At 47.9% G+C, this 25,345-nt stretch overlaps 1 protein-coding gene and 1 long non-coding RNA gene across 9 annotated transcripts in view; one reads left to right on the forward strand and one right to left on the reverse strand.

Annotated features, from left to right (window-relative positions):
* Nucleotides 1-25,345, forward strand: part of TCF7L2 (transcription factor 7 like 2) — a 281,057-nt gene that overhangs the window by 199,674 nt on the left and 56,038 nt on the right. The window lies entirely within an intron of this gene.
* LOC112672352 (uncharacterized) lies at nt 1,773-13,252 on the reverse strand. Its single transcript, XR_003144222.3, has 3 exons — nt 12,889-13,252; nt 11,809-11,935; nt 1,773-3,076 (listed from the first exon to the last, which is right to left on the reverse strand). It is a non-coding gene; the product is annotated as an uncharacterized LOC112672352 (long non-coding RNA).

Genomic DNA, 25,345 nt, shown 5'->3' on the forward strand with positions numbered 1-25,345 from the left:
ACCTCAGCCCCTTTTTACTCACTGAAAGAAATCCAAAGAGGATTTTCGCTTTTACCAGAAAGAGGTGAAAAGCCAAGATAGCGTTGAGGATATGTCTCGCAGCGAGCCACTCCAGAGGCGGCGTGCCCGGAGACGGTGAGTGGCCCCAGCAGCGACACTCAGCACCTCGGCGTCCAGCTAGCCGCCAGCGCTCAGAACCGTGTCCGGGCGCATCTGGGCTGCTCTCCGTTTATTTTGTGCACCTGTAAGCAAGATGTGCCCCAAGGTATCCGACAAGGCTAAGGGAGGTTATTTTGGGGTGTGGGAACGCTCAAAAATTTTCCATGTAAATTCATGGTTCATTTTACCCCCAAATTTCTTCTTATAAGGGTTTCCTAAGAACGCTCCACTTTCGGAGCGTGGTGGCGACCCGGGTATGTTCCACTTATCTAGGACAACTGTACCTTCAAAGGACACGATTTCGATGGGCCTGGAAGCTGTTCGTGTTGTTGTTGTCACTTAGGGCGGCACAGAGTTGTCATCAAGGACTTTAGAGCTCCTTGGAAGCCGTGCTTTGCTCAAGCTAGTTTTTGTTCCGTGAAATCTCAGTATTTTGTTTTTGTTTGCTTTGTATTCCCAGAGAGGAACAATTCTGGTTGTCCTTCCCCATTTTATTTTGCACACTGGGCCCAGAGTGACCTCTGAAAACACAAATCAGAACAATATCTGTTCTTGGTGGCAGTGTGCCAAGTCATTTATGTGTCTCTTCTCATTTATTGCTAACCGTACCACCTGAGGTCAATATTATTCCCCCCCGACCCCCCCGCTTTATTTTAAAACTGAGTTTAGAAACTCTGAGTCTGTGTCTTGTCCAAGTCTGCACAGCTAGTTGGGTGGGATTTAAATTCAGGTCTGACTCAAACTCGAGCTCTTAACACTACGCTATGCCTCCTTGTGTCATTAAGATGGTCCTTCTCCCCAAAAGGGGGACAGTCCTTTTGAAGGGTGTCCTTGTTCGCCCCACACACTCACCCACACACCTTCCCCTCTCCTGGAAGGTTCTGCTCTGCTGCTGCAGCCCCACTTCTTGCCTCATCTTTCGGGTCTGAGCATAGATGTCGGTGTAGACGATAGTGGGTGATGTGGTGCTCTTCCACCTTCCTGTTTTTCCCTCCCTGGATCTGCTCACCCACCGTTCTGTTGGTGGATGTGGCCTGGTTAGGCCACTAGTAGTGCCACTTGCCACCATTGAGACCTTTTGTTTTGGGGGGCTGGCCTATGCATTGTCAGATGTTAGCATCCCTGGCCTCTTCCCACTAGATGCCAGTAGCACCCCCAGCACTCTGACCTCCAGAAGTGGCTTCAGACATTGCTGAATATCTCCCCAGGGGCAAGATCACGCCCAGTTGAGAACCATTGCTCTAGAGAACCCTCCAAGGGGACGGAACTGGCTTTTATGTTCCTTGCTCCATACTAAGGCCCTGTTTCAATGCCTGGCACATGGAGGGTACTTGATACATATTTTTTGAAGGAAGGAATAAGTGACGCCAGCCAACTCAACATTTGTCTTTTTGAGAACCAAGGGAATGGCAACTTTCCAGAGCACTTCCAAATTTTGTGTTCTTGGGACTCCCAAGTTGTCTGTCTTTCCTAATCCTTTCAGCCATCCCAGAAGGGAGCTCAGCGCCCTTGTTACAAAGGCAAAACAAAAAACCAAAATACCGGGTCGGGGGGGCGGGGGGGACGATCTCTCTGTCATCAGCCAGCTCAAGTGAAGATCACTTTTTTTTTTTTTTAGATTTTATTTATTTATTCATGAGAGAGACAGAGACACAGGGAGAAGCAGGATCCTCACAGGGATCCCAATATGGGACTTGATACCGAACCCAGGATCACCCCCTGAGCTGATGGCAGATGTTCAACTGCTGAGCCACCCAGGCGTCCCGAGTGACGATCACTTTTTAAAAATTCAAATTACGGATCACCTAGCCTCATGTTTACTGCCTTATTACATTCTAGCAATACTCTGAGGCTCTTCCCACCCTAACATGGGCCTTCTTTACCCCCAAGCCTATCTTTCTGGATAGGGCAGGTTCCAGTCTCCCAGATGCCGGGCAAGTTCAACACTCTCTCCAGCTGTTTGGTTTCTTCCGACCTCAAGAGTTTATTTTCAATCTGAGCATCTTCTAATTGATTCTATCCATCTGTGGATTTGTTGTTACTAAGAGACCATGAGACCACATCTAGGAGCTCGTGACTCTGAATCTCTGAGCCACATCACTCCTGACCTCTGATGGGACCTGGCCAAATAAGTCGGCCTGTTAGGAGAGGGGATAGCTTCCTGTGGCAGCTGTAACAAAACATAAACTTGGTGGCTACCAGCAATAGCTCTCACAGGTCCGGAGGCTGGGAGTCGAATCCAGGTGTGGGGTGGGCATGCTCCCCTCGGAGGTTCTGGAGGCCCTCTCAGCTTCTGTTGGTTGCCCATCCTGGGCATTTCTGGTCTCATAGCCACATCACTCAAATCTCTGTCTCCATCTTCACATCCCTGCCTCCTGTGTGTCTGTCTGGAAACTTCCCGTGCCTCTCACCTTAGAAGGTATGAGTCATGTATTTAGGGTCTATGGATAATCCTGGATGAGCCACTTCTTTCTAGATCCTTAGCTTAATTCCATCTTTTGCCATATAAAACAGCATAGGTTCTAGGATTCGGATTTGAACAGGGAAATATATTTGGGGAGTGGGGGACACCATTTAGCCCCCTACAGAAGCATTTGCTAATTCTGGGAGACTGCAGAGTCTTAGCACAGAACCCTCAAGAATGGGTAGTTGTACTGCGGGTGGTGGTGGTTTTGGACAGGCCCAGGTAGAAAGCGGTTGTAGGATCAGGATGCCTTTTATCTGGATCTAGGATTTGAAGAGAGGACAAACCAAGGAACAGTGGAGAGAATCTGAGCTTGGAGACTCCAACATCAGACTCCCACACTCTGCGTCCTTGGGCACGTCTTCCAGCATGCTGAGCCTCCTTTTCCTCAGCTAACGAGCGGTGACAGTGGTACACTTTTTCAGATTCTTATGAGGCTAGAATGCAGAGTGCCTGGAATAGTAAATCAGAGTGTTTAGTATTATTGTAAAAGTAGAAGGCCTGCCCTAGCTATTTCTTTTATTTCTCTTCGAGATTCTGCTAGCCCTGCTCTTCAAACCCCCGGCTAGAGGGTGAGATACCTAGATGTGGATGACACATCCTTGTGGTAGAGTGGAGGGACCCCAGGGCTCTGTGACTCACACACAGTCATCCATCCCACCTGAAACATGATGGCTCCATGAAAATGGCTCCTGGCCTTTGGGGAGCCACAGCTCTAACTGGAGTGCTTTTTGTGGTATGGAAATGTGTTTTTAATTAAAGTCCTGTGGAAAGAAACTAAGGAATAGCCAAAAAGTCTCCTGTGAATGGTGGTTGAAGGCCAAGTACCAGAAGCCACGGTTGGGAATCACTAGGAAATGGGGCCATAGAAGTGACTTTCTAAAGGATTCCCTTCTGTGGTTGGCTTCTTCACCTCCCATTTCATATCCGGTCCAGCATTCCCAGGCGTGTGGCAATGGCAGAGGCCTGCCTGAACCCTGGCATAGGTCTGATGGGCAGCATTGGCAAATTCTGACTCTGGAGTTTGGGAATTTTTTAAGCTGGCATTGTGCGCGTACACTTGATCTGAGCTGTGAGTAAGCCCATTGATTCATTGGTTGATTGAGCAACTAGTCCTTGAACACCGATTTGTACCAGGTACCGTTCTAGGCTCTGGCACTTTACAGGTCTGTGTAAAGTAAGCCTGGTGTCCATTTTTCCCTCTGAGCTGAGTCCTGCAATGTCTTATAGGACAGAATCCTTAAGGAATTAAGGACATTTCCTTAAGGAAAAAGGGGCCAACATTCTCAAGGCCTGGATAAGCTGCTCATCTGGAAAGTGGCTTTATACAAGGATAAGGACAAGAGAATGTGCTAGAAACTCCACCTGTGTTTCTCACTTACGTAATCCTCATGGGATAGAAATTGCTTTTATGTTCATTTTACAAATGTAGAGAGTGAGGCCCAGGGAGGGTTAAGTGGCTTCCTCAAAGGCACATATCTGGGAAACAGCAAGCCTAGGGTTTGAAGCCCAGGAGCCTGCATCACTGAAGACGCAGACCATCTGGGTAGCTGGCGAGGGACAGAGGGTGGAGCTTGTTTGATTCATGGACTTTGTGAAAGGCTTTTGCAAAGAGACCACCAGGTATTTTCTCTGTCAATGTACAGGAGTTGTTATTGGGTACCTTTTGTTTGTTTGTTTGTTTCTGTGCATGAAATAACTATAAAGATAGTTGATAACTACATGGATGAGCTATTTTGGACTCCGTGCTAAAATACATACAATCCTAGAATTGGGAGAAAATTAGAAGCGTATGTATTATTATATCATATATGTTTCTGAGATGATGGGTCACAACCCATTGATAAATTAGGTAATCAGTTTAGGGGATCAAGGGCATTTTAAAAACAAAATGAAACTCAATAGAAAAACAAATAAAAGAAACCTCAGGAGCTATTGCTTTGCCCTTTCTTATATTTTGGCTTAAATGGAATCTCCTATATTAGGCAGTTGTGGCTAGACTACGCTATAATAACAAGCCCTAAAATATCAATGGCTTAACACAGTAAAGGATTGCTTCTCAGCCATCTCAGAGACTTCTCTCAGCCTCATAGAAGAGGGAGAGAAAGGAAGATGATCAGGACATTTTTTAGACATATAAGTGATAAACATCACTTCTGCCCATCTTCTGTTGAGCAGAACGCAGTTGTGAAGTGGACCTAACTAACAAAGGAGGCTGGGAAATGTTGAAAAGCAGGATGAGCACTAATGATCTAACTCACATCTTCCTTACTGTGCCTTTTTTTTTCTTTATCTGAACACCCCTTTATTGTCCTTGTAACACTTCCTTGTGTATGTCACACACACATTTATGAAATTATATGCCTATTTGTTTTTCTGCTTATTGTCATTCTTCCTTTCTCTCCAGGCCAGCGATTATCAGATTATAGCCTGCAGGCCATACCGGGCCTCTGACCTGTTTTTGTGGTGCTGAGAGGAACAATTTTACATTTTTTTCAAGAGTTGCTAAAGAAGGGGGAGAAGGACAAAAAAGAGAAGAATTACTTGCCACAGAGATAGTTCGTGGCCTATAAACCCTAAAATATTTACTCTTAGGCTTTTCACAGAAAAAAGGTCTGCCAACCCCTGCTTTAGAAATCAAGCTTCTGGAGGGTAGAGATGGTGTCTCTTTGCTTCCCACTCTACTGCAGAGTTAGAGTCAGATACCTGGTAAGTGCTCAAAAAAAATTGTTAATGACTAAATGGAACCCTTTCTAAGGGTGTCTTTTGATGAGCAAAAGTTTATCATTCTAATCAAGCTGACTTTATCTATCTTTTATTTTATGGTTAGTGTATTTCAATCCCATCTAAGAAATATTTTATCACTTCAAATTTATGAACACATTCTCCTCCTCCCTTTTCTTTCAGAGGCTTTATTTTACTTTTCTCATTTAGGTCTGTGATCCTCTTGGCATTGATTTTGGTGTACGAGATGAGGCTGGCGTTCCAAGTTCATTTTCTTCTACATGTACAACTGGTTGACCTAGCATAATCCAAATGACAGTGTGATAGTGGATCTGTTTACTGACATGATGACACCAGTCACTTTCTACCTTGGTGCCAATACCACACTGTTTTAATTATTGTATCTTTGTAATACATTTTGCTATGTAGCATTTAAGTCCTTCAGTTTTGTTCTCCATCAAGCTTATTATGACTTCCGGGCCCTTTGCATTTCCATATCAATTTTAGTATTGGCTTGTGAATTTCCCTACACACATACACAAACATACAAATTGCTGGAGTTTTTATTATGATTGTGATGAATCTGTCGTAATAGTTTGGGGAGGGATGCCTGGGTGGTTTAGTGGTTAAGTGCCTGCCTTCAGCCCAGGGCGTGATCCTGGAGTCCCAGGATCGAGTCCCACATCAGGCTCCCTGCATGGAGCCTGATTCTCCCTCTGCTTGTGTCTCTGACTCTCTCTCTCTCTCTCTCTCTCTCTCTGTGTGTGTCTCTCATGAATAAATAAATAAAATCTTTAATTTGGGGAGAACTGACATCTTAACAATATTGGTTCTTCTATCCATGAACATGGTCTATCTCTTCATTTATTTGTGTATTTCTTAATTTCCCTTGACAATATTGTATGAGTTTGCTAGGTCTGCATAACAAAATGCCATAGATGGGATGGCTTAAACAGCAGAAGTTAATTTTCTCATGGTATGGAAGCTAGGAGAATAAGATCAAGTCATTGGCAGGTTTGGTTTCCTCCAAAATCTCTCTCCTTGGCTTGCCAATGGGTGCCTTCTTGTGTGTCCTCACATGGTCTTTCCTCTGTGTGTGTCTGAATCCAATTCTTTTCTGATAAGGACACCATGCTTATAGGATTAAGGCCCACCCATATGACCTTCTTTTACTTTAATTACCTATTTAGGAGTAGGGGTGGGGGGATGCAATTCAGCCCATAGCAAATGTTTCACATATAGAGGTTTTTCATTACATTTGCTCCTAGATATTTGATGTTTTTTGAAATTGCCATACATAGTATTTTTAAATTTCTGTGTTCTGATTGATCGTTGCAAGTATATAGAATTATATTTAAATTTTATATATTGACCTTTTTATTCAACAGCCTTGCTAAATTCACATATAAACTCTAGCATATTAGCTATAGCTTCTTTTGGATTTTTCTACTTCTGTAATTATATTATCTGCAAATACTGTCAACCTTATTTTTTCCTTTCCAATCTGTATACTCTCTCCCTTGCTTTTTTTTTTTTTTTTCCTTTATTCTGCTGGCAAGAGCCTCCAATAGAATGTTGAATAAGAGTGGTGATATCAGGATTCCTTGTCTTTCTTCTGAACTCAAGGAAACACATTCCCTATTTCCCATTAAGAATAGTATCAGCTATAAGTTTTTATAGATTCATGTTATCAAATTAAGAATATCCTTTTCTAGTCTTTGGTTGTGGGGACTATTTCTCAGGAACTCATTTCAAGAGTGAAAAGGCAAGTTACAGTCTAGATAATATTCACAACACATTTATCTGACAAAGGTCTAATATCCAGAAGTATAAAAAATTCCTAACAAATCACAAGAAAAGAAAGCTTAATCAATTGAATGTAGGCAAAAACAAAGCCAAAAAACTGGGAGTGGGTAATTGACAGAAAAGGATATCCAAATAGCATATGTTTAACTTTGGTAGATGACCATAGCAGCTTCATTCATAAGGGCCCAAAACTGGATATCACCTAACTGTCTGTCAATAGTAGGATGGATAAATTGTGGCTTTCATACCATAGAAGGGTAGTTCTCATGCAATGCCCTCAAGATTCCTCTGGATTGTTGTCTTAGATGATGTATTCTCTGTTGCACTGAGATGTTGCAAATGATATTGGATGGGCAAGGGGGACAAAAGGCCTCTAGGTTGTGGCTTGCATGGAGCAGGTAATAAAACACTGTAGCTATGGTTACCATGTGGTCTATGGCATGGGGCCTGAGGATGGAGTCGTCATGGCTAAAAGTCATGAAACAAGCCTTTTGAAAAAAATTTTAATGCCCCCTACTCATTTGATTTATGGAATTATGACGAATCGAGGTTACACAGTACTAACTTCCTCTGGGTTCTAAAGGCAGTGTGGTTGCTACTTAAAACAAGCTCTGCACTGCTTACCCCATCACTGAAATTCCTGTTTGCCTAATGAGATCAAGTATGGAAGGAAATTCACAGTGAAGAGAGTAGATGAAGTAGGGCTTCTGGAATGGCCTCTAAGGATAAATTATAATAAATATAATAATATAATATAATAATATAATTATAATAAAACAGATTAAATTCTTATGAATAACTTTTCACAGAATACACTGCTAGGAACCACTCTGCTATCTATATTTGCTTTTCAGGGTGCAAGGATTGACGGGGTGGTGTGTGGCGGGGGCAGTAAATGGGAAACTGTGGTCAAGCTAGGGAAATTGAAGCCTACTTTTGGTGTCAGGGTGTGGAGGCTTCGTTGTTTAGCCCCCATCCTCCTTGGGGCATCAGAACTCCCAAGAGGAAGGTGTGTAGACATGTAAGTTCTGTCCTTCTGGGTAGGAATTTCTGGAGAGCTCTGAAGGCAAAAGCAGCTGCTCTAAGTGGAATCAGACTGCTTGGTCTCTAAGAACTGGAAGAAGGACCAGACCCAGGAAAGTGAAGCCCAGGGAAGGGGTCCCAAGGGTGTCTTTACACCTGAAGCCACACAGCTGGGTGCTGGCAGGGTCTAGGCCAAATGCCATGATTCCTCCCAGTCTAGACCAGGATCTTTCTAGTAACTACCTGCTGCCTTGAATTCTCCACTGGCTGGCTTCAGTGTGGGGGAATTTTCATCCTGCCACCAACCCCGAAGCTTGTTCTCAATCTTGGGTCAGTGTCCAGGTTTGTGACTCCACTGTGATGGAGGACCAGTGTACGGGGCAGCCAGATCTATGTGGGCACCTCCAACATGCCCCGCACCGTACTAGGCTCCCCGGCTTCTAGCACAGCTTGTACTATTTTTTTTTTTGTTCCGCACCCAAACACTCTGATGGCAGTCTCTCTGTTTCCATTGTCATAGGAAGGAGCTAAGAACGTGTTCAGCATGGGTCAGCTGAAAAGTGGCTCAAATTCGGCCTACGACTACAGGGCCGATTAATTCTCTTCACTGAACCTGTGAATGAGAATATTCAGGAGAAACTGAGCCCTGACATTTCTGTGAGGTTTGGAAAAAGCTGTTGGGACTAGGCTGGACTGGGACCTCTGCCCACTTGGGAGAAACAGGGCTGTCCCATTAGAGCCCTTGTGTCCTGTGGCTGCCAGACCCAGGGGTTAGGGTGGTGTGTGGCAGGAGGGTACTAACGGATCCTGCCAGCGAGCTGAGGGGGCCTGGATGCTTCTCCTCCCTTGGTTCCAGGAGCCGTGACCTCACTGGTACCACAGCTGTGGTGAACAGTGGTGTGAGATCACAGCTCCAACCAGGCCTGGGTGCAAGCCCCAGATGTTGGGCCCTGGAGGTCAGGTGGGTGGAAGGTAGATGTCTAATTGCCAGGGCCTGGCATTGTTGGGGGGGCTCTTGAGTGCAGCTTGCTGAGGTGATGCTGGTTAAGTCTCTCTCTCTCTCACTCTCTCTCTCCCCACCCTGGTGCCTCAAGGCCCACGTTGGGCCTCTGAGGAGGACGGCTTGGCCTTGGGAGGAGACAGCCTGGCCTCTGCAGACCGCCTCTGTTCTCAGAAAGGGGCTGGGCCCACCCCGCCGCATCCTCCCACCCTGCCCTCCCCTCCGCCCCCCTCCACCTTATATAATGGCACATTATACAACATCGCAAAGCAGGTGGTATTTTTAAAGACAGCAAGTGAGCATTTTTTTGGCCTAAATTTGGGAATGAAACAGATGGATTTTTAAGACTCTGGGCTTTTCCTATGAATAGTAACCGTTGTTCTCTGCTTTTAAACACCAGTTTCAAGACCACCTCCAGCAACCAATCAGCACTCTATTTAATTATAACAAAATTCTTAGCTCTGTCTGCTGCTGCTCGGACAAGTGGGGGGCACTGGATCAATTTCTGGAGCCAGGCAGACTTGCCAACAACAATTTTCCTTTTCCCAGAGGGCCTCCGAGGCCTGCAGCAGGTTCCAAGTCCTTCCTCTCCGGCCTGCTCGGCGTGGGCTCCCTGACAGCGAGTTTGAAAAGGGTTATAGAGACGCAGATAAATGCCCGGCTTGTTGCGGCCTTCCCTGACAGCGCCGACCCCCGCGCCAGTGAGCTCATGCCCGCCTCATTACGGTCGGGGCCAGATTTTTTCCATTAACAGGTAATTGAGTAGAAACTAAAATAAGCGAAGTTTGTTTCATCCCTGGGATTTTCTTGCTGGGGTTTGAAAGAAAAACACTTTAGCTTCGTTAGTGGAGGAGTGTCCTTGAAAACGTTATTTATGTTTTCCAAGTGATTTGTCACTTGGTAGGTGTAATTAGCTCCTTTCCCTGGGCCGCTCCCTTCTCGATTTTATTCTTTAAGGGCCACACTCTTCGGAGAATAGGAGCTTGGTCTCCTGGGCCCCTGGCTGGCCGACACCCTGTTTTCAGAGCGGATGTGTAAGGATGTTGTGGTTCGTAGTAGATAGCTGAGCTTGCTCTTTCCTCTCGCTCTCTCGAGTACACACACACACACACACACACACACGCACACACGCACACACTGGAAAAACCACCCCTAGAAGCCCGCTGAGCACACAGCCTCAGCGTGCACCCCTCACAGCCCTGCCTGCAGGCTTGCCGGCCCCCCACCCTTGGCTCTGTGCCTCACCTTCACCTGTGCTCCAAGGACATGGTGACCCTGGCCTGGGGGGCCGGGCAGGGAGCTTTTGTCTCATATTGTTTGTTTACTTATTTATCTATCTCTGCGGCTCGCTTTGCGCAGGCCCCGCCCAGTTCCAGTTTCACAATTCACTGTCCCTAGAGCAGCTGTTGAGGCCCCCTGCCTCCCTGCTTCCACCTCCCTGTCTGTTCTCAGTTTCCTGAAGATTCCCTGTCACCTCCTGGCCTGCAATCCCGGAGGGCAGGAGCTTTGGGAGGGTGTGGGTGTGTGGAGCGGGGAAGGGGCACAGTCCCCAGGCTCATTTCACACGGAGCGTCAGAGGAGCGTGGCCCTGTTTTGGTCACAAACCCCCATGAGGTTCTTGCTTGCGGTCCCCACCGTCACCCCAAAACCGAGGTATGTGCTTGAGTGGGGACAAGCCCCTGCATGTGTCGTCAGTAGGGTCCCCAGCGCTCACCATCCCCGTGGTCAGAGTCAGTCCAGCAGGCCTGTGGGGCCAATGGATCGATGGAATTAAAGCAAACGTTTTCCTAGAACTGCCCACCCCGGCACACACCTGATAGAGAAGTCTTTTGGCGGAGCGGGAGGGGGAAGAAGTTTCCAGAAATGTGTCACTTTTGGGTGAATGAGCGTAGCTCACATGCCTGTGTTCATTGGGTGTTCAGAGCACTAGAGGCAATAAGCAGGGCTCACAGCTTCACACCGTGTTGTGCCCGGGCAGGGCCACCTCCCAAGCGGGGCTCACATTCCGGGGGAGGGTGCGTGGAGACAGACAACCAGCACGGAAAAGAAAGGGCCACTGGAGATCCAGTCAGTGCTGCGGGGAACCAAGCCCACGGCCTGCCTGACAGTGAGGGGACAGTCATGGGAGGCCTCTCAATGAGGTGTTCTTTCACCGGAGCTTGGAAGGTTCCAGAAGGAATTCTGTGTCTGTCTCAGATTTAGTGCTTGGAACCCGGCTCCCCCAGACCCTCACATCACAGTGCTCGAGGCCTCCCAGAGCTCTGGCCTCGGCTCCCTTTTGCAGACCAGCACACGGAGGCTGGAGGGGAGCCCCCAGAGTGGGGGCCGGGAGGGCGGGCACAGGGGGACCAGGCCTCTCAAAGTCCCAAGCCCGTGTTCTTCCTTTTTATAAAAATAGCAAACGGCTCTACTGAAACATAATTTAAGTACCAGAGAACTCACTTGTTTCAAGTGTACAATTCAGGGACTTTGAGGAAAGTTACAGAGTTGTGCAACCACTTACCACAATTCAGTTTTAGAACATTTTCATCACCCCACAGAGGTGCGTCCTCTTCTGTAGTCACTCCCTGTTCCCAGGCCCAGCCCCGGACACCCGCTAATTCACTTTCTGTCCGCATCCCCCTTTGCTCACCTTTCACATCCCAGAGCCTGACACTGGACACTCTTTGGCGTCTGACGTCTCCCACTGGGCACCGGAGGCTGCGCTCTCCCCCTGTCATCCCCGTGTGCCCCGAGTCGGGACATGTCGACACGTCTCCCTAAGGACAGAATTAGGGGGTGCCTGGGTGGCTCAGCGGTTGAGCCTCTGCCTTCAGCTCAAGGCGTGATCCCGGGGTCCCGGGATCGAGTCCCGCATGGGGCTCCGCGCAGGGAGCCTGCTTCTCCCCTGCCTACGTCTCTGCCTCTCTCTGTGTGTCTCTCATGAATAAATAAATAAATAAATAAAAAGAATTAGATACTAAGGAAGACGATTTTGTTGGGGGGAGGGGAACTTTGGAGGGCCACAAACCATTGTTCATACCTAAGAAATTTTTTTGCCCCCAAGAAGGGGTGTTCCCCTGTAGGGGCCATGTCAGCCGGTGGAGAATGTGAGACCTGGCGCGTCCATGCCGTAGTGTGTATCCGAAGTTCTGTTCTTTTAAAAGATTATTTATTTATTTATTTATTCACGAGAGACACAGAGAGAGGCAGAGACACAGGCAGAGGGAGAAGCAGGCTCCCTGTGGGGAGCCCGACGCGGGACTCGATCCCAGGACCCGGGGATCCTGACTTGAGCCAAAGGCAGACGCTCAGCCGCTGAGCCACCCGGGGCCCCCCTGTCCTTCTGAGGCTTGTGTGGGGTTCCACGGCCTGGGCCCGCGGTGTTTTATTCTACTCCGTTCACCGGTTCATGGACATTTGGGGGGTTTCCACTTTTTGGCTCTCAGAACTTTCACCCCCGACGGCACGCTGCCCCATGCAGCCTGCTCCCCGTCGGAGGGAGAACCCGGGGGCATCTCAGCCCTGCTTTGGGAAGATGAGATCACGGTGCCTCAGTTTCCTCGCCTGCAGACCAGGGCTCATGATGCCCAGGCCGTGGGGCCGTGGTGGCAAGGATCCACAGTAATACTGCCCCGAGCCCGGCAGGTGGCAACCGCTCGGTCCGCCTGTGCCAGCGGCCCTGCCCCCCGCAGCCCTCCCCTGGGGAGAGGTGCCCCCTTTGAAATCTCACCCGTGGTCTTTCTCCCAGCTCCAGCTTCCGTCTGTGTCTTCCCGGATTATGTAATGTCTGACATGATTATTTTCTCCTTATTCTCTGGGGTTATCCAGGTCAAACCCAGCGTTGTTCCTTAACAGGAATCTCAAGTATTTCTCTCTTCTTGGCACTTGTCTTCTGGTCTCAGGGGTTGACACATTTCCAGGGACCAATTGATATCATCTGCGGCTGAGAAACTAGGCCTCCTGGGGAATGGGGCTGGGCCGGGAGGCTGCATGGCGCTCTTGCAGTAAAATGAGCACTGGATTGTGAGTCCAGCAACCAGGCTTTATGTCCAGCTGGGCTGACTGGCCTGAGCCAAACTCCAGAATGTTTGAATTAATTTTTCCTTTCTGCAAAAGGCGTGCTCCTTATATAGGCCGGCCTCATCCAATCACAAATAGCAAAGGAGAAATTGACCTTGAAAGTGTCTTGTAGGGGCGCCTGGGTGGCTCAGTCGGTTAAGTGTCTGACTTTAGCTGAGGTCATGATCTCAGGGCCCTGGGATCCAGCCCGGTGTCAGGCTCCCTGCTCAGCCAGGAGCTTGCTTCTCCCTCTCCCTCTGCCTGACGCTCTCCCTGCTTGTGTTCTCTCTCTATCTCTGTCCCCTTCCCTCTGTGAAATAAATTAAAATCTAAAAAGGAAAGAAAGAAAGAAAGAAAGAAAGAAAGAAAGAAAGAAAGAAAGAAAGAAAGAAAGAAAGAAAGAGAGAGAAAGTGTCTTGTAGGTGGTGAGGCCCTTTGGAAAATGTAGGTGTGCTATATCCCCACGGGGGTGTGGGGGCCTGCCTGGTGATGCTCTCTTGTAGGGGGTGGTGGGGAGGGATGGGGTAGGTGTGATCACAGAGCCCTGGACAGCTCCTGGGGCCCAGAGTCTCAGGCTCCCGCCTCTTTCCCTCAAAATCTGAAAGAATTTGGGGCACCTGGGTGGCACAGACGGTTGAGTGTCTGACTCTTGATTTCGGCTCTGGTCATGATCTGAGGGTCGTGAGATTGAGCCTGACATTGGGCTACGTGATCAGTGTGAAGCCTGCTTGGGGTTCTCTTTCCCTCTGCCTCTCCTGCTCACATGCGTGCTCTCTTCCACATAAATAAATAAATCTTAAAAAAAAAAAAAAAAAAAAGATCTGAAAGATTTTGATGCGGGTCCCTGGCCCAGTGTGTCAGGGGAAGAGGAACACTCTGGAACTGGCCTGAGTGAGCCTCACCTGAGAGAGCGTATGCCCTTGTAAACTCCTAGGCAATGAGGGCCGAGGGAATGCCCAGTAAAGGCAGACGGGGAAGAGCCATGTCCCCTGCACACTTACTTAAATTTCACCCACTTCTGGCCTCCTCAGTCTCGCCCCTCACCCTGCTTCCCTGCTATTTTCCTGTTTTCCAGTGACCAGACCTCGGTAGTAGCGACAGGTGGGTGGGAACATTGGGTCAGAAAGGACCCTTTCCTGGGAGCCACCAAGCATCGTGATCAAGAAGAACTCTGATGCCAGCCAGTCTGGGTCTGGGCCCTGGCTGACGGCTTCCTGGAAGGGGGGGGGGGGCGGGTTGGCCAATGAAAGAACGTCTCTAAGATTTGGTTTTCTTAGCTGCAAAATGGGACTAAGACACTGGGAGGCCTGGATGAGATTGAAGTGCTTTGGGACAGTGTTTACCACTAGGGGGTCTGTTTATTCCATGAACATTAGCTACTATTACTACTGTCTGGGGCAAGAGAGAGAAAGACCTGGCCTTGTGTAGCCTTCTAGGAGAGAGAAGCAGTTGCCTGCTTGATGTATTTTTGGAAGGCCATCAGACTCAAATTTGTAGAGCGCTCCCAACCCCTGAATCCCCAGTGAGAATCTTCCATTATGGCCCCTGAATGTGGTCAGCCTCTCGGACTCCCCGTCAAATGCAGACCCCCCAGGAGGGCTCACAGCTTCAGCCTTCTTGCGGGAGGTTCAGAGAGAGAGAGGCTGTGCGAGTCCCAAAGGGAGGTGATGTCTAGAGCCAGGAACTTGTCCCTCCTGGTCCTCATTCCTCAACAAACAGGGGGGTCAACTTTTGATCTTGAATTATCTTGATTAAAGGCAGCATTAGATCAGATTGTTCATAAAGGGTCTCAGAGTTGGAAATGATTTTTTCCAATACAATATTTTCTTCTAGCCAAAAAAGAGAAAAAAGGATGGGTGAATGTGTGCATGAATATGGGGTCGGGAAACTCAAAAGCCCTCGTACATTTATAGTTTGTCTTCAAAGCAACTTGCCATCCCATCTCTTTTCCCCTTGTTTGAGAGGGAAAGTGGCTTGGTCCAATGACCAAGAGGCCAGGCCACACCATTCCCCAGCCAGTGCACTGGGAAATGTTTAACAACTACCGCTTTATGGGGGGAAACCCTGACTTGTAGCATTTTCCACTTGCTATGGTGTAAATAGTCGGCCATAGCCAATTTCAATCGATCACTGTGACCCCGTTTATAGAGAGTTGGGGAGAGATGCTCATAAGCATGGCATTAGGACAGTATTTCCACCATATAGATACAATAGTCTTACATGACCTCAGAAGCGTAGGTAATATTAAAACAAGTGATGAGTTTGGAGTGTTCATCGCCTTTGCTGTTGATATAATTTATTTGGTTGTAAGTTTACGTAATTTTTAAAAACTGGCTTGAGGCACGCAGAAGGATGACCATGTGAGGAGCACAAGTGAAGAAGAGAAGCCTCAGGCGTAACTAACCCTGCTGGTACCTCGATCTTAAATCTCCAGCCTCCAGAACAGTGAGAAAATAAATTCATGTTGTTCGAGTGGAAAAGCAAAACAAAACAAAACAAAAGTGGCTTGCAAGATTACAGGAAATGGAACACTCCGTGCTCACAAGCCAGTAGGAGCTGGATTCGGTATACTATTCACCTCCGAACCATGGGCCTCAAAGCAGCTCGAAGCCTTCCCCTTGCTCATCCCCGAGGTATTCCAGCCAGAGGACATCCACGCTGCAGGCCCGGCCAGGATGGGCGCCCCTCGTTGCCCGGCCTTGGGGTCCCGGGAGGGAATGGGAAGTAGCCAGCAGCCGACGAATGCATCTTTGCCGAGCATCACCTCCTCCAAGGAAGCGGGGCTAGTCCCACCTGAGCCCGGGCTGCTTCAGAGAGAAGATTCAAGGACCCTCAGCTTTCAGCCTGGTCACTGCTTGCCAAAATTCCAGCAACTCTCACAAAGGAAAAGTAGTTAGCGCCCGAAGAAGTCAGGAGCGGGGAATTCCGCTGCTCTTCAGGGATATTGAAGAAAAGTTCCAGGGGCCAAGTCTATTCTCTTGACTTCTTGTCGGGGGAGCAGGGCATCGTGGGTAGCCTCCTCCCAGGATGAGCGGCGAGGTCAGGGCCCAGGCCCCGTGCAGGCTTGCTGCCTCCTTGCTCCTACGCTCCGTGCTAGGCCCGGCCGCAGAGGTAGCCAGCAGGGAGCCCTTCCTTTCAGCTGCCTCTCTCCTCTCTCCCGCCTCACCCATGGCTCCCTTGGGCTCCTGCTTGCTCCGGGGGAGCCCGTGGAGCATTATCCTGGAAGAAAGCCATTAGGGCTGAATGAGCAGCGTCTGCTTTCTGAAGGAGCCGCTCTGCTGCCCCGATGACTGCCTGGCTCCTGGCCCTGGGCCATTGTGGAAGGACAAAGCGGACACACACACCAATCCCACGACGGTCTCCTCTCAGCCCTTTCTTCTTTATTATTGTTATGATTACCTTTCAAACACTCCAGCTTCTTGGGCTCGTTATCTCTGGTGAGGCCTTTGGCCGAAGTGTACGGGGGCCACTTCTCCCTCCTTTGCACCCCCTCGCCCTCCTAGGCCTGGCTTCACTGCTGTCTCTTTGACAAAATACATAAAACCGATACTGATCGGTTAACATACATGACATCTTTAAACTTTAATCCATTTTCCCCTCTCTCAACGCGGCGGGCCGGCCTCTGTCGAGGTGCCTCTCCATTGTTCCCTGTCAAAGCCTTCTTGAGTGGGTTTCCCACTGAGTCACTTTTGTGTGAGTCAAATCAAGATTATAGGTAGCGGAGAAGAAAAAGCCGAGAAGAGAAGGTTAGCCCCTCATTTTAGACTTTAAGAAAAATCTGCCAGCAGGGGCCAGTCGGAGTGGGTAATGCACATGAAAGATCAAGTCCAAGCTGGGTCGCCCGTGTCACAAGAGGAGTTTTTCAGGAGGAAGCACACAAAACACGCATTGTCGCGGTCGCACACAGAGACATAAATTTAGGAACATGTTCGCCCTTCGCCTGAACATAGTTAGCTCTGATAATGAGGAACAATGAGCCGGAATGAAACCGCCCGGATTGAGTAGAGCGAGCGTTGACACTTGTTCATCCTCCCACAAAAGTGGCTTCTCTCTCTCCTCTCGTCTCCCTCCCGGTGCCAAATGACCCTCGGCCACTCATCGCTGTCCTCCCCGCACCCTCACCCGGTGGAATGGTGGAAAGGTCAGGTGTCCGACAGGAGGCCAGCTGGCCTCTGTGGCTTTGCTGGCTCCTCCAGATTGGACAGAAATCCATCTTGGCCTCTGACGTCCCTTTGGGGAAAGCTCCATAGGCAGTGCTCAACTTACATAAGGGGCAAGGTGCGTAGCTACCAGTTCTTACCCTCCAGGTGGCATGGGAAGTTGGGATGGGGGTGCCCAGGTTCAGTCCTGGCTGTACCCCCTTGCACTTGTGGGATCCTGGCCAATTACTTCATTTCCGGGCACCTCCATTTCCCCTCCTATTATGAGACGCTGTCACCTCAGGGCCTGATGGCAGGATGACATGTCTATAAACTGCGCAGCACCTTGTGAGTACTCAGTAAGCGTTGGCTGTTAGTAGTAGTACTGGCAGGATGAATCAATGCCCTGAGCTAAAATAAAGCAGTTGAATTAGATCATGAAGATCTAAAGCTGTAGGTTCTATGATTCTCATTTCATCTTCCCATTTCATCTAGAGGTGGGTGAAATGCTCCTCATGTCACAGATAAGTGGGAATCTAGAAGGAGTGAATGACATATCCAAGGTGACACAGCAAATAGTGACAGATAAAGGAAGGTGAGTGACCAGGTCCCCCCGCTACGGGGGCTTGTCTTTCACTTGGCAGAAGGCATTTGAGCATCATCCATGTTTTTCTCGTATTTTTTAAAGAAGATTTTATTTATTTATTCATGAGAGACACACAAGAGAGGGAGGCAGAGACACAGGCAGAGGGAGCAGCAGGCTCCATGCAGGGAGCCCGACGCGGTCTCGATCTTGGGACCCCAGGATCACTCCCTGGGCCGAAGGCAGGAGCTCAACCGCTGAGCCACCCAGGTGTCCCTGTTTTTCCCATATTAATAGTATGTTCCTTTTTATTGCTGAGTAATATTCTGTGGTATTGAAGAACTAGTTTGTTTATCCATTCTTCCATTGAAGGTCGTTTGAGTTGTTTCCAGCTGCTGGTGATTGTGAAAAAAAAAAAAAAAAAAGACGACCATAAACATTTACATATTTACATACAGGTTTCATTTCCCTTTGGTAAAAACCTAGGCGTGAGCTTGCCGGTCCACATGGCTAGTGTGTGTTTAACTTCGTAGGAAACTGCCAAGTTGTTTTCCAAAGTGGCAGAGCCACTTTGCATCCCCACCAGCGATGGATGAGAGTCCCAGTTCCTCTGCGACTATTACCCGTTTTTAACACGTCAGCCATCCTAATAGGTATGGGAACCTTGGTTTCTCATCTATGGAGTGGAGACCATCACTGAGCCTCGGTGGTATTCTCGTGGTCTAGACGTAAAGCTCTCCGTACAGCACAGGGCCTGGCGGGTGAGGGGGTTGCCGAATGCAACCTGCGTTACCGATGACTCTGTCCAAGCCCAACATTCGTGCGCATGAGGGATATTGTGCTATATGCTTCTCCAGGTCTCTTCCCTGCACGAGAACATCGGTCTGTACTGGGCCAGATTGCTGCAGGGCTCTTTGAAGAGACCACTTTGTGTCTCTTTTAAAACCAGCCTCTGTTTTGTCTCCCTGGCTCTCTGCAGAGGGACCGAGCAACAGCTGCCGGCAGCAGGCCAGCCGGTCCCCCGGCGCTCTGAGGCCAGGCTTCGGTGAGCAGGCCGTCTGGGCAACCCTCCTGCCACTGCCTGAGGCCTGGGGGTTTTTCTTGGCGGCTCCCACCCCTGCTGCCGGCCGTTCCTTGTCTGCTTGCCCTGCCAGCACTGAGCTCCGGGCCGGAGGCACGAGGCGCTACACGCTCAGCTCCCTATTAAATATGGATTAACAAAAAAAATAAAAATAAAAATAAAAAGCCAAACGGGTCCATGAATCGGTCTCTGGGGGTTGTGGCCTTGGAGGTATCGTGGAGGGAAACAAACCATACAAACACTCCTTTCAAAGCATGGCTGAGCCCTGGGCCTAATCACCGTGGTCATCGTGGAGGCCAGAGATGGGGGATGAATGCCCCTTCCTGACAGCAGCCCCACAGAGTGGTGTTAATGCGCCAGGTAGCCCTGATATTCAGCAGCAGCCCAAGTTCCCAGGGCTTTGGGCAATCTGGCAGCAGGCCTAGAGATGTGACACAACAGGCTTAAGTAATCCAGACAGCAGACCTAAAGAAATGTGGGGCAGACCCAAAGACATCAGGAGTTCAGCCCAGGCATTAGGCAATGTGCCCAAATAATGCAAATGGCTTATAGAAGAAGGGTGACAGGCCCAAAGACATCAGGCAGTGGGCCTATAGAAACCAGGCACTGAGCTCAGAGAAGTTGAGCGTCTGGAACAGGGAATACAGAGGACAAGGCTAAAGTGGGGTCACAGGGCTTTGCTCATATGGCACTTTTCATGTAAAGGAGAAAAAGTCACCCCCTCTGGGCAAACACAAATGTAGTCCTGTGGGTGTCCTACTTTGGGGAGCAGAGCACCCCTGTGGCTGGACATTCGTGGACATCCCACATGGCAGCCTGGGTCCAAGGCCACTATGTTCTCCTAACACTCCTCTGGGTTTCTTTCCAAATGGCTTTTCATGGCCTTCAGATGTGCCCCGCCTATGAGTCAAGCTCTAAGCAGGCCCTCCTGGATCACTGGGATTGTCTTCAGAGACCACAGCCCTACCGTCTCTGGGGGAAGAAAGAAAGGCCGACCAGGAAGAGCGCTTGAGCTCTGAGCCAAAGCAAAGCCCGGTCTTGGAAAGCCCTCGGTATGGGGAGGGAGAGGCAGAGCCTGAAGTCGTGTTGGCACCGGGAGGGCTGTCAGCAAGAGATTGCTGCCTCCAGTCACCTCATTTGTCCAAGGCAGGAGGGCCCGAGGGTCATTTGGTACCAGAATGCTTAAGCAGGCAGGGAGGAACTGTACTGGGTGTTGGCCAGTGGGGTGGATGTGGCACCACTGAAAATAGCTCATCTGAGGGGCAGGGAATTACCTGTATACAGCTCAGGAGGACATGGGGCTGGATCTAGGAAGATCTGGAGTGGGTAGTAGCAAAGCAGAATTGCAAAAGAAAGACAACTTGCACCCCCTTCTTTTGGCTTCTATTCCCCACATTGCCTTGGTTTTCCTCCTAGCTCTCTAGCCATTCCTTCTTGGTCTCTGCTGGCTAGCTCCTCCTCTTCTGTAGACCGCCCAGTGTTGGAGTGCCCAGGCTCTGTCCTGCGCTTTATCCTCTTCTTACATGTTCTCTCTCTCCAGGTAATCTCATCCAGACCCATAATGTGAAATGCCATCTGAAGCAGATGACCCCCAAATCTGCATGCCCAAGCCAGCTCTCCCCCCAAAACTTCATTCTTGTGTAGCCACCTGCTAAGTGACTCTTGCCTATAGATATCCAATAGGCATCTAAAAATGAATGGGGCCTAACAAATCCTGATCATCTGTCCTAATCCTTCTCCAGCCTCCTGTCCTCTTCCTAGTACAGGACACGTCCAACACCCACCCACCCCAGTCTCTTTGACTTCCCTTTTATTCATCCCATCTCTATATCTAATCCACGAGCACTTTTTTTTTTAAATTTTTTTATTGGTGTTTTCTATCAGTTCTCTTTTCTAAACATGAGCAAGTCCGAACAATTCCACCTTCCAATATGGGCTCATCTACTTGTCTCCATATCCCTATGACCATCTTGGCTAGAGCCATCATTACCTCTTGAGCTAACACAACAGCCTTCTAACTGGTGATTTCACTTCTCCTCTTGTCCCATCCCCTCCCACCATCTCTACATGGTGGTCGGGCTAACCTTTTAAAAACATAAATTATATCACATCACTCCCAATTCAATACTCTCCAGTGGGCCCCACTCCCCTTGACTAGCATAGAACCTCCTGATCATGGTGTGCAAGGGCCTGGCTCTTCCCATTTTACCGGGTTTATCTCAAATATGCTTCCTTTTTCCCAGTATGTTCCATCACATTGACCTCTCTTCTGTTCTAATCTCCCTTGTGAGGCCCTTATACTAGTTGTCCCACTCTTGGAATACTGACACTCACAATGCTGGCTTTTTAATTTTAATTTAATTTAATTTAATTTAATTTAATTTATTTTTGGTCATTTGCTCTCAGTTCCATCTCAAGAGGGGCCTTTCTCATCTGTCCGGTCTAAAGTATCAACCTGGTCAAACTCTATCACATTAACTTATTTGAATTTTCCATGTAACACTCACTCATCACCCCCAGATTGTTTTTCTTACTCTCTTATTTCCTGTTTTTTCCTTTTATAATGCAAACTCCCTGATAATAGAGGGCTTGTCTTTTCCCCCACTGGATGCCCAGCACTTGGCAGAGCACCTGGTTTGTTAAAGGTACCCAAGGAAGTAACTGAAGGAAGGAACGAGTGAATGAATGAACACTGGATTTGTAGACCTAGGACCTGGGCCTCATCCATCTGCTCTGTCTCTGAGAAACATCTCATTCATTCACTCTGCATACTTTCCAAACTCCTGCTTTAAGAGAGGCTGGTGGATAAAGAAGTTCCTGCTGTGAGAACTCAGCAGAGGGACCACTTAAGGAGCCCAGAGGAAATGATAGCTCAACTGAGATCTGGAAGACAAGGAGGTATGGCAAGAGTGGTCTGGAGAGAGGGCACAGCAGGTACAAAAGGTCCTGAGATGAGCGAGGGAAAGCATATTCTGTTTCAGGAATGGAAAAGAATGGTCAATGGCTGGAACCATATGGTAGAAAAGAAAGAAAAGAAAGAAAGAAAGAAAGAAAGAAAGAAAGAAAGAAAGAAAGAAAGAAAGAGAGAGAGAGAGAGAGAGAGAGAGAGAGAAAGAAAGAAAGAAAGAAAGAAAGAAAGAAAGAAAGAAAGAAAGAAGAAAGAAGAAAGAAGGAAGGAAGGAAGGAAGGAAGGAAGGAAGGAAGGAAGGAAGGAAGGAAGGAAGGAAGTTAGGAGTCTGGAGGGAAGGAAGGAAGAAAGGAGAAGAAGGTAAAGCAGAGAACATTTGAACCTTGTATTCTGGAGGCTTCATTTGGAACCAAGGAGGGAAAAAGTCCTGATTCTTGGCCTTCTCTTGTCCCAGTCCTCAGGCCCTGGCCACTTGGACTACTAGTCCCCTTTTGATTCCCCCTATGCCTGATGATGGTAACAGAGGACACTCCGGGGTGGTCTCAGCCTACTCTCGTCCCTCGCTCACCCCGACAGCTCTTTACAATTCAATAGGCCCCTTGAACCTCACTACAATCTTCACTTGCAGAAAACTGAGTCCCAGAGCCAGAGGGATTTGCCTGGAGCTACAGAACTGGAACGAGAAGCAGATTTTTGGCCCTTGGCTGGAGTTCTCCAAGCCATACCACACAGCCTCTTTTCTCCTGAAATGTGTCTTCTTGGGCAGAATCTTTGCCTCCACCCAGGGAGTGTGCTGTGGAGGAACCGAAAGCCTGACCTGGCACTTTCCAAGGGCCTCCTGCTGTGTTCCCTCTGCTCCAAGAGCTTCGTACAAGCCATTGGTGCTGCTGGTGGCTCTGGGCCAAGCTGACGGCATCTGTTCTTACTTAAAGTATTTATTTTGAGAGTCAAGTGTAGTTGAGCTGCATGTTTCTTGGCAGAACCAGCCTGGCAGTGGACTTGGCCTATGGTGATGCCTGGCTTTGTGAGATGATGCCCGGGCTGTTGAGGAGACCCAGAGCAGGCCCTGTTTACACGAAGAAGGTCTTATCAGCCCCATAGGCAGCTGCCCCATCCCGTCCTGAGTCTCTGGTGAATGGTATTATGTTCATGACATTCTAACAAGGGATGCAAGGAGGCAGGGAGGGATCATTCCACATTTGGCTCTTTCCAAATCATCACATATCCTTGGGCAAATTTCTGTTTTGCTGGGTCTTCTGTGTCACGTGTGCCAGGTACTGTGCTTCACAAGTGTTATTTTGTGCAATCCACATGTCCAGCCCCAGAAGTCAGGATGATTCCTCTTCCTTCTTCTCTCCTTGGAACCAAGGAAGGAAGAAGTCCTGATTTTCCAGAAATTTTCCAGAAAATTTCTCTGGAATAACCAGGTCCATGTTGTTTGCTTGTGCAGTGATTCCCATGATGCATCTGCATCCATCCGCCAACATGGTGGCACGATTGGACTTCCCATAGGGGTCAGGAAAATTGGTGATGTATTTACGGAGCAGCCGTTTATTATGTAGGGTGAGGATGGTTAAAGGGACATTAGGTTGAAGAGGGACTTTGGGAAAGACCCATAAAGTCTACTTGGAGTGCATAAGCAGTCTCCAAGAAGCAACCTTGAGATTAAGGGTTGGAAACATGCAACACGAAGGAGGAACTGTAGGACAGTTTGTATAGAGGGAGGTCTCAGAGCCAGCTGACTTCGAGCATCTGGAAAATTAGAGGTGGAGGAGGGAAGGCTCAAGCTGTTCTTGAGGCTCTTGGGAACAGAAGGGTCAGAACAGAGGTTTTTCCTGTGAGAGACTTATGATGGTGAAGTGAGCTGCTTCCACAGAGGCTGGGCTCCAGACACTCTCCCTGTAGTTTTCTTTGAAAGAGCATCCACTTTTTGGTATCCTACTACTACCATTAAAGTGGAAGTGAAAACAAGGAGGGTCTCCATTTGTGCCACTGTCTGAAGGGTTTCCCATTCTGGACAAAGTCTGCAGCAAATAGTCTTTTTATATTGAAGTGTAGTTGACATGCAGTATTGGATATTGGATTAGTTTCAGATGTACAGTATAGTGATTCAATATCTATACACATTATGAAGTGACCAACACCATAAATCTAGCTACCATCTGTCACCATAGAAGTTGTCACAATATCATTAACTCTCTTCCCTATGCTGTATATGCACCCGTGACTTATTTATTTTATGGCTGGAAGTTTATACCTTTGGATCTCTTCCCCTATTTACCCCTCCCCTTACCCTCTCCTCTGTGGCAACCACTGGATTGTTCTCAGGATCTGTGGGTCTGTTGCTGTTTTATTTTGTTTGTTCCTTTGTTTTGTTATTTTTTTTTTAAGATTCCACTTATAAGTGAAATCTAAAAATTTGTTTTTGTCTTTCTCTAGCTTTTTACACTTAGCATAATACCCTCTGGATCTATCCATGTTGTCACAAGGCAAGAATTCATTCTTTTTTTTACGACCAAGTAATATTCCATCATATATATATAAGATATACCATATTTTATTCATCCATTCATCCATCAGTGGACACATAGGCTGCTTCCATACCTTGGATGTTCTATACAATGCTGCAACAAACATAAGGGTGCCTACATCCTTTTGATTTTGTATTTTGTTTTTCTTCAGAGAGATACCCAGAAGTGGAATAGATAGCTCTATTTTTAATTTTTTGAGGAAACGTCATACTGTTTTCCATAGTGGTTGCACCATTTCGTATTCTCACCAATAGTACACAAGGGTGCCCTACCTCTGCATCCTCACCAACACATGTTATTTCTTGTCTTCTTGATACTAGCCATTCTGACAAGTGTGAGATGATACCTCATTATGGTTTTTTTAAAAAATATTTTATTTATTCATTTGTCTAGAGAGGGAGAAAAAGCACAAGAAGGGGGAACAGCAGGCAGAGGGAGAAGTAGACTCCCTCCTGAGCAACGAGCCTGATGTGAGACTCAATCCCAGGACTCTGGGATCATGACCTGAGCTGAAGGCAGATGTTTAACCAACTGAGCCACCCAGGTGCCCCTCATTGTGGTTTTGATTTGCATTTCCCTAATGATTAGTGATGTTGATCATTTTTCCAAATGTATATTGGCCATCTGTATGTCTTCTTTGGCAAAATGTCTATTCAGGTCCTCTGTCCATTTTTTAAATTGGATCATTGTATTTAAAAATTCTATGCTGCATTGTATTTTTTAAAATTTAAATTCAATTGCCAAAATATAGTATAACACCCAATGCTTATCACATTGTTTTGTGTTTTTGATATTCAATATGTAAGTTCTTTATATATTTTGGATGTTCACCCATTTTTTGTTATATAATTTGCAAATATCTTCTCCCATGCAGTAGGTTGTCTTT

This window comes from Canis lupus, chromosome 28 (genome assembly GCF_003254725.2).
Source record: "Canis lupus dingo isolate Sandy chromosome 28, ASM325472v2, whole genome shotgun sequence".
NCBI lineage: Eukaryota > Metazoa > Chordata > Mammalia > Carnivora > Canidae > Canis > Canis lupus.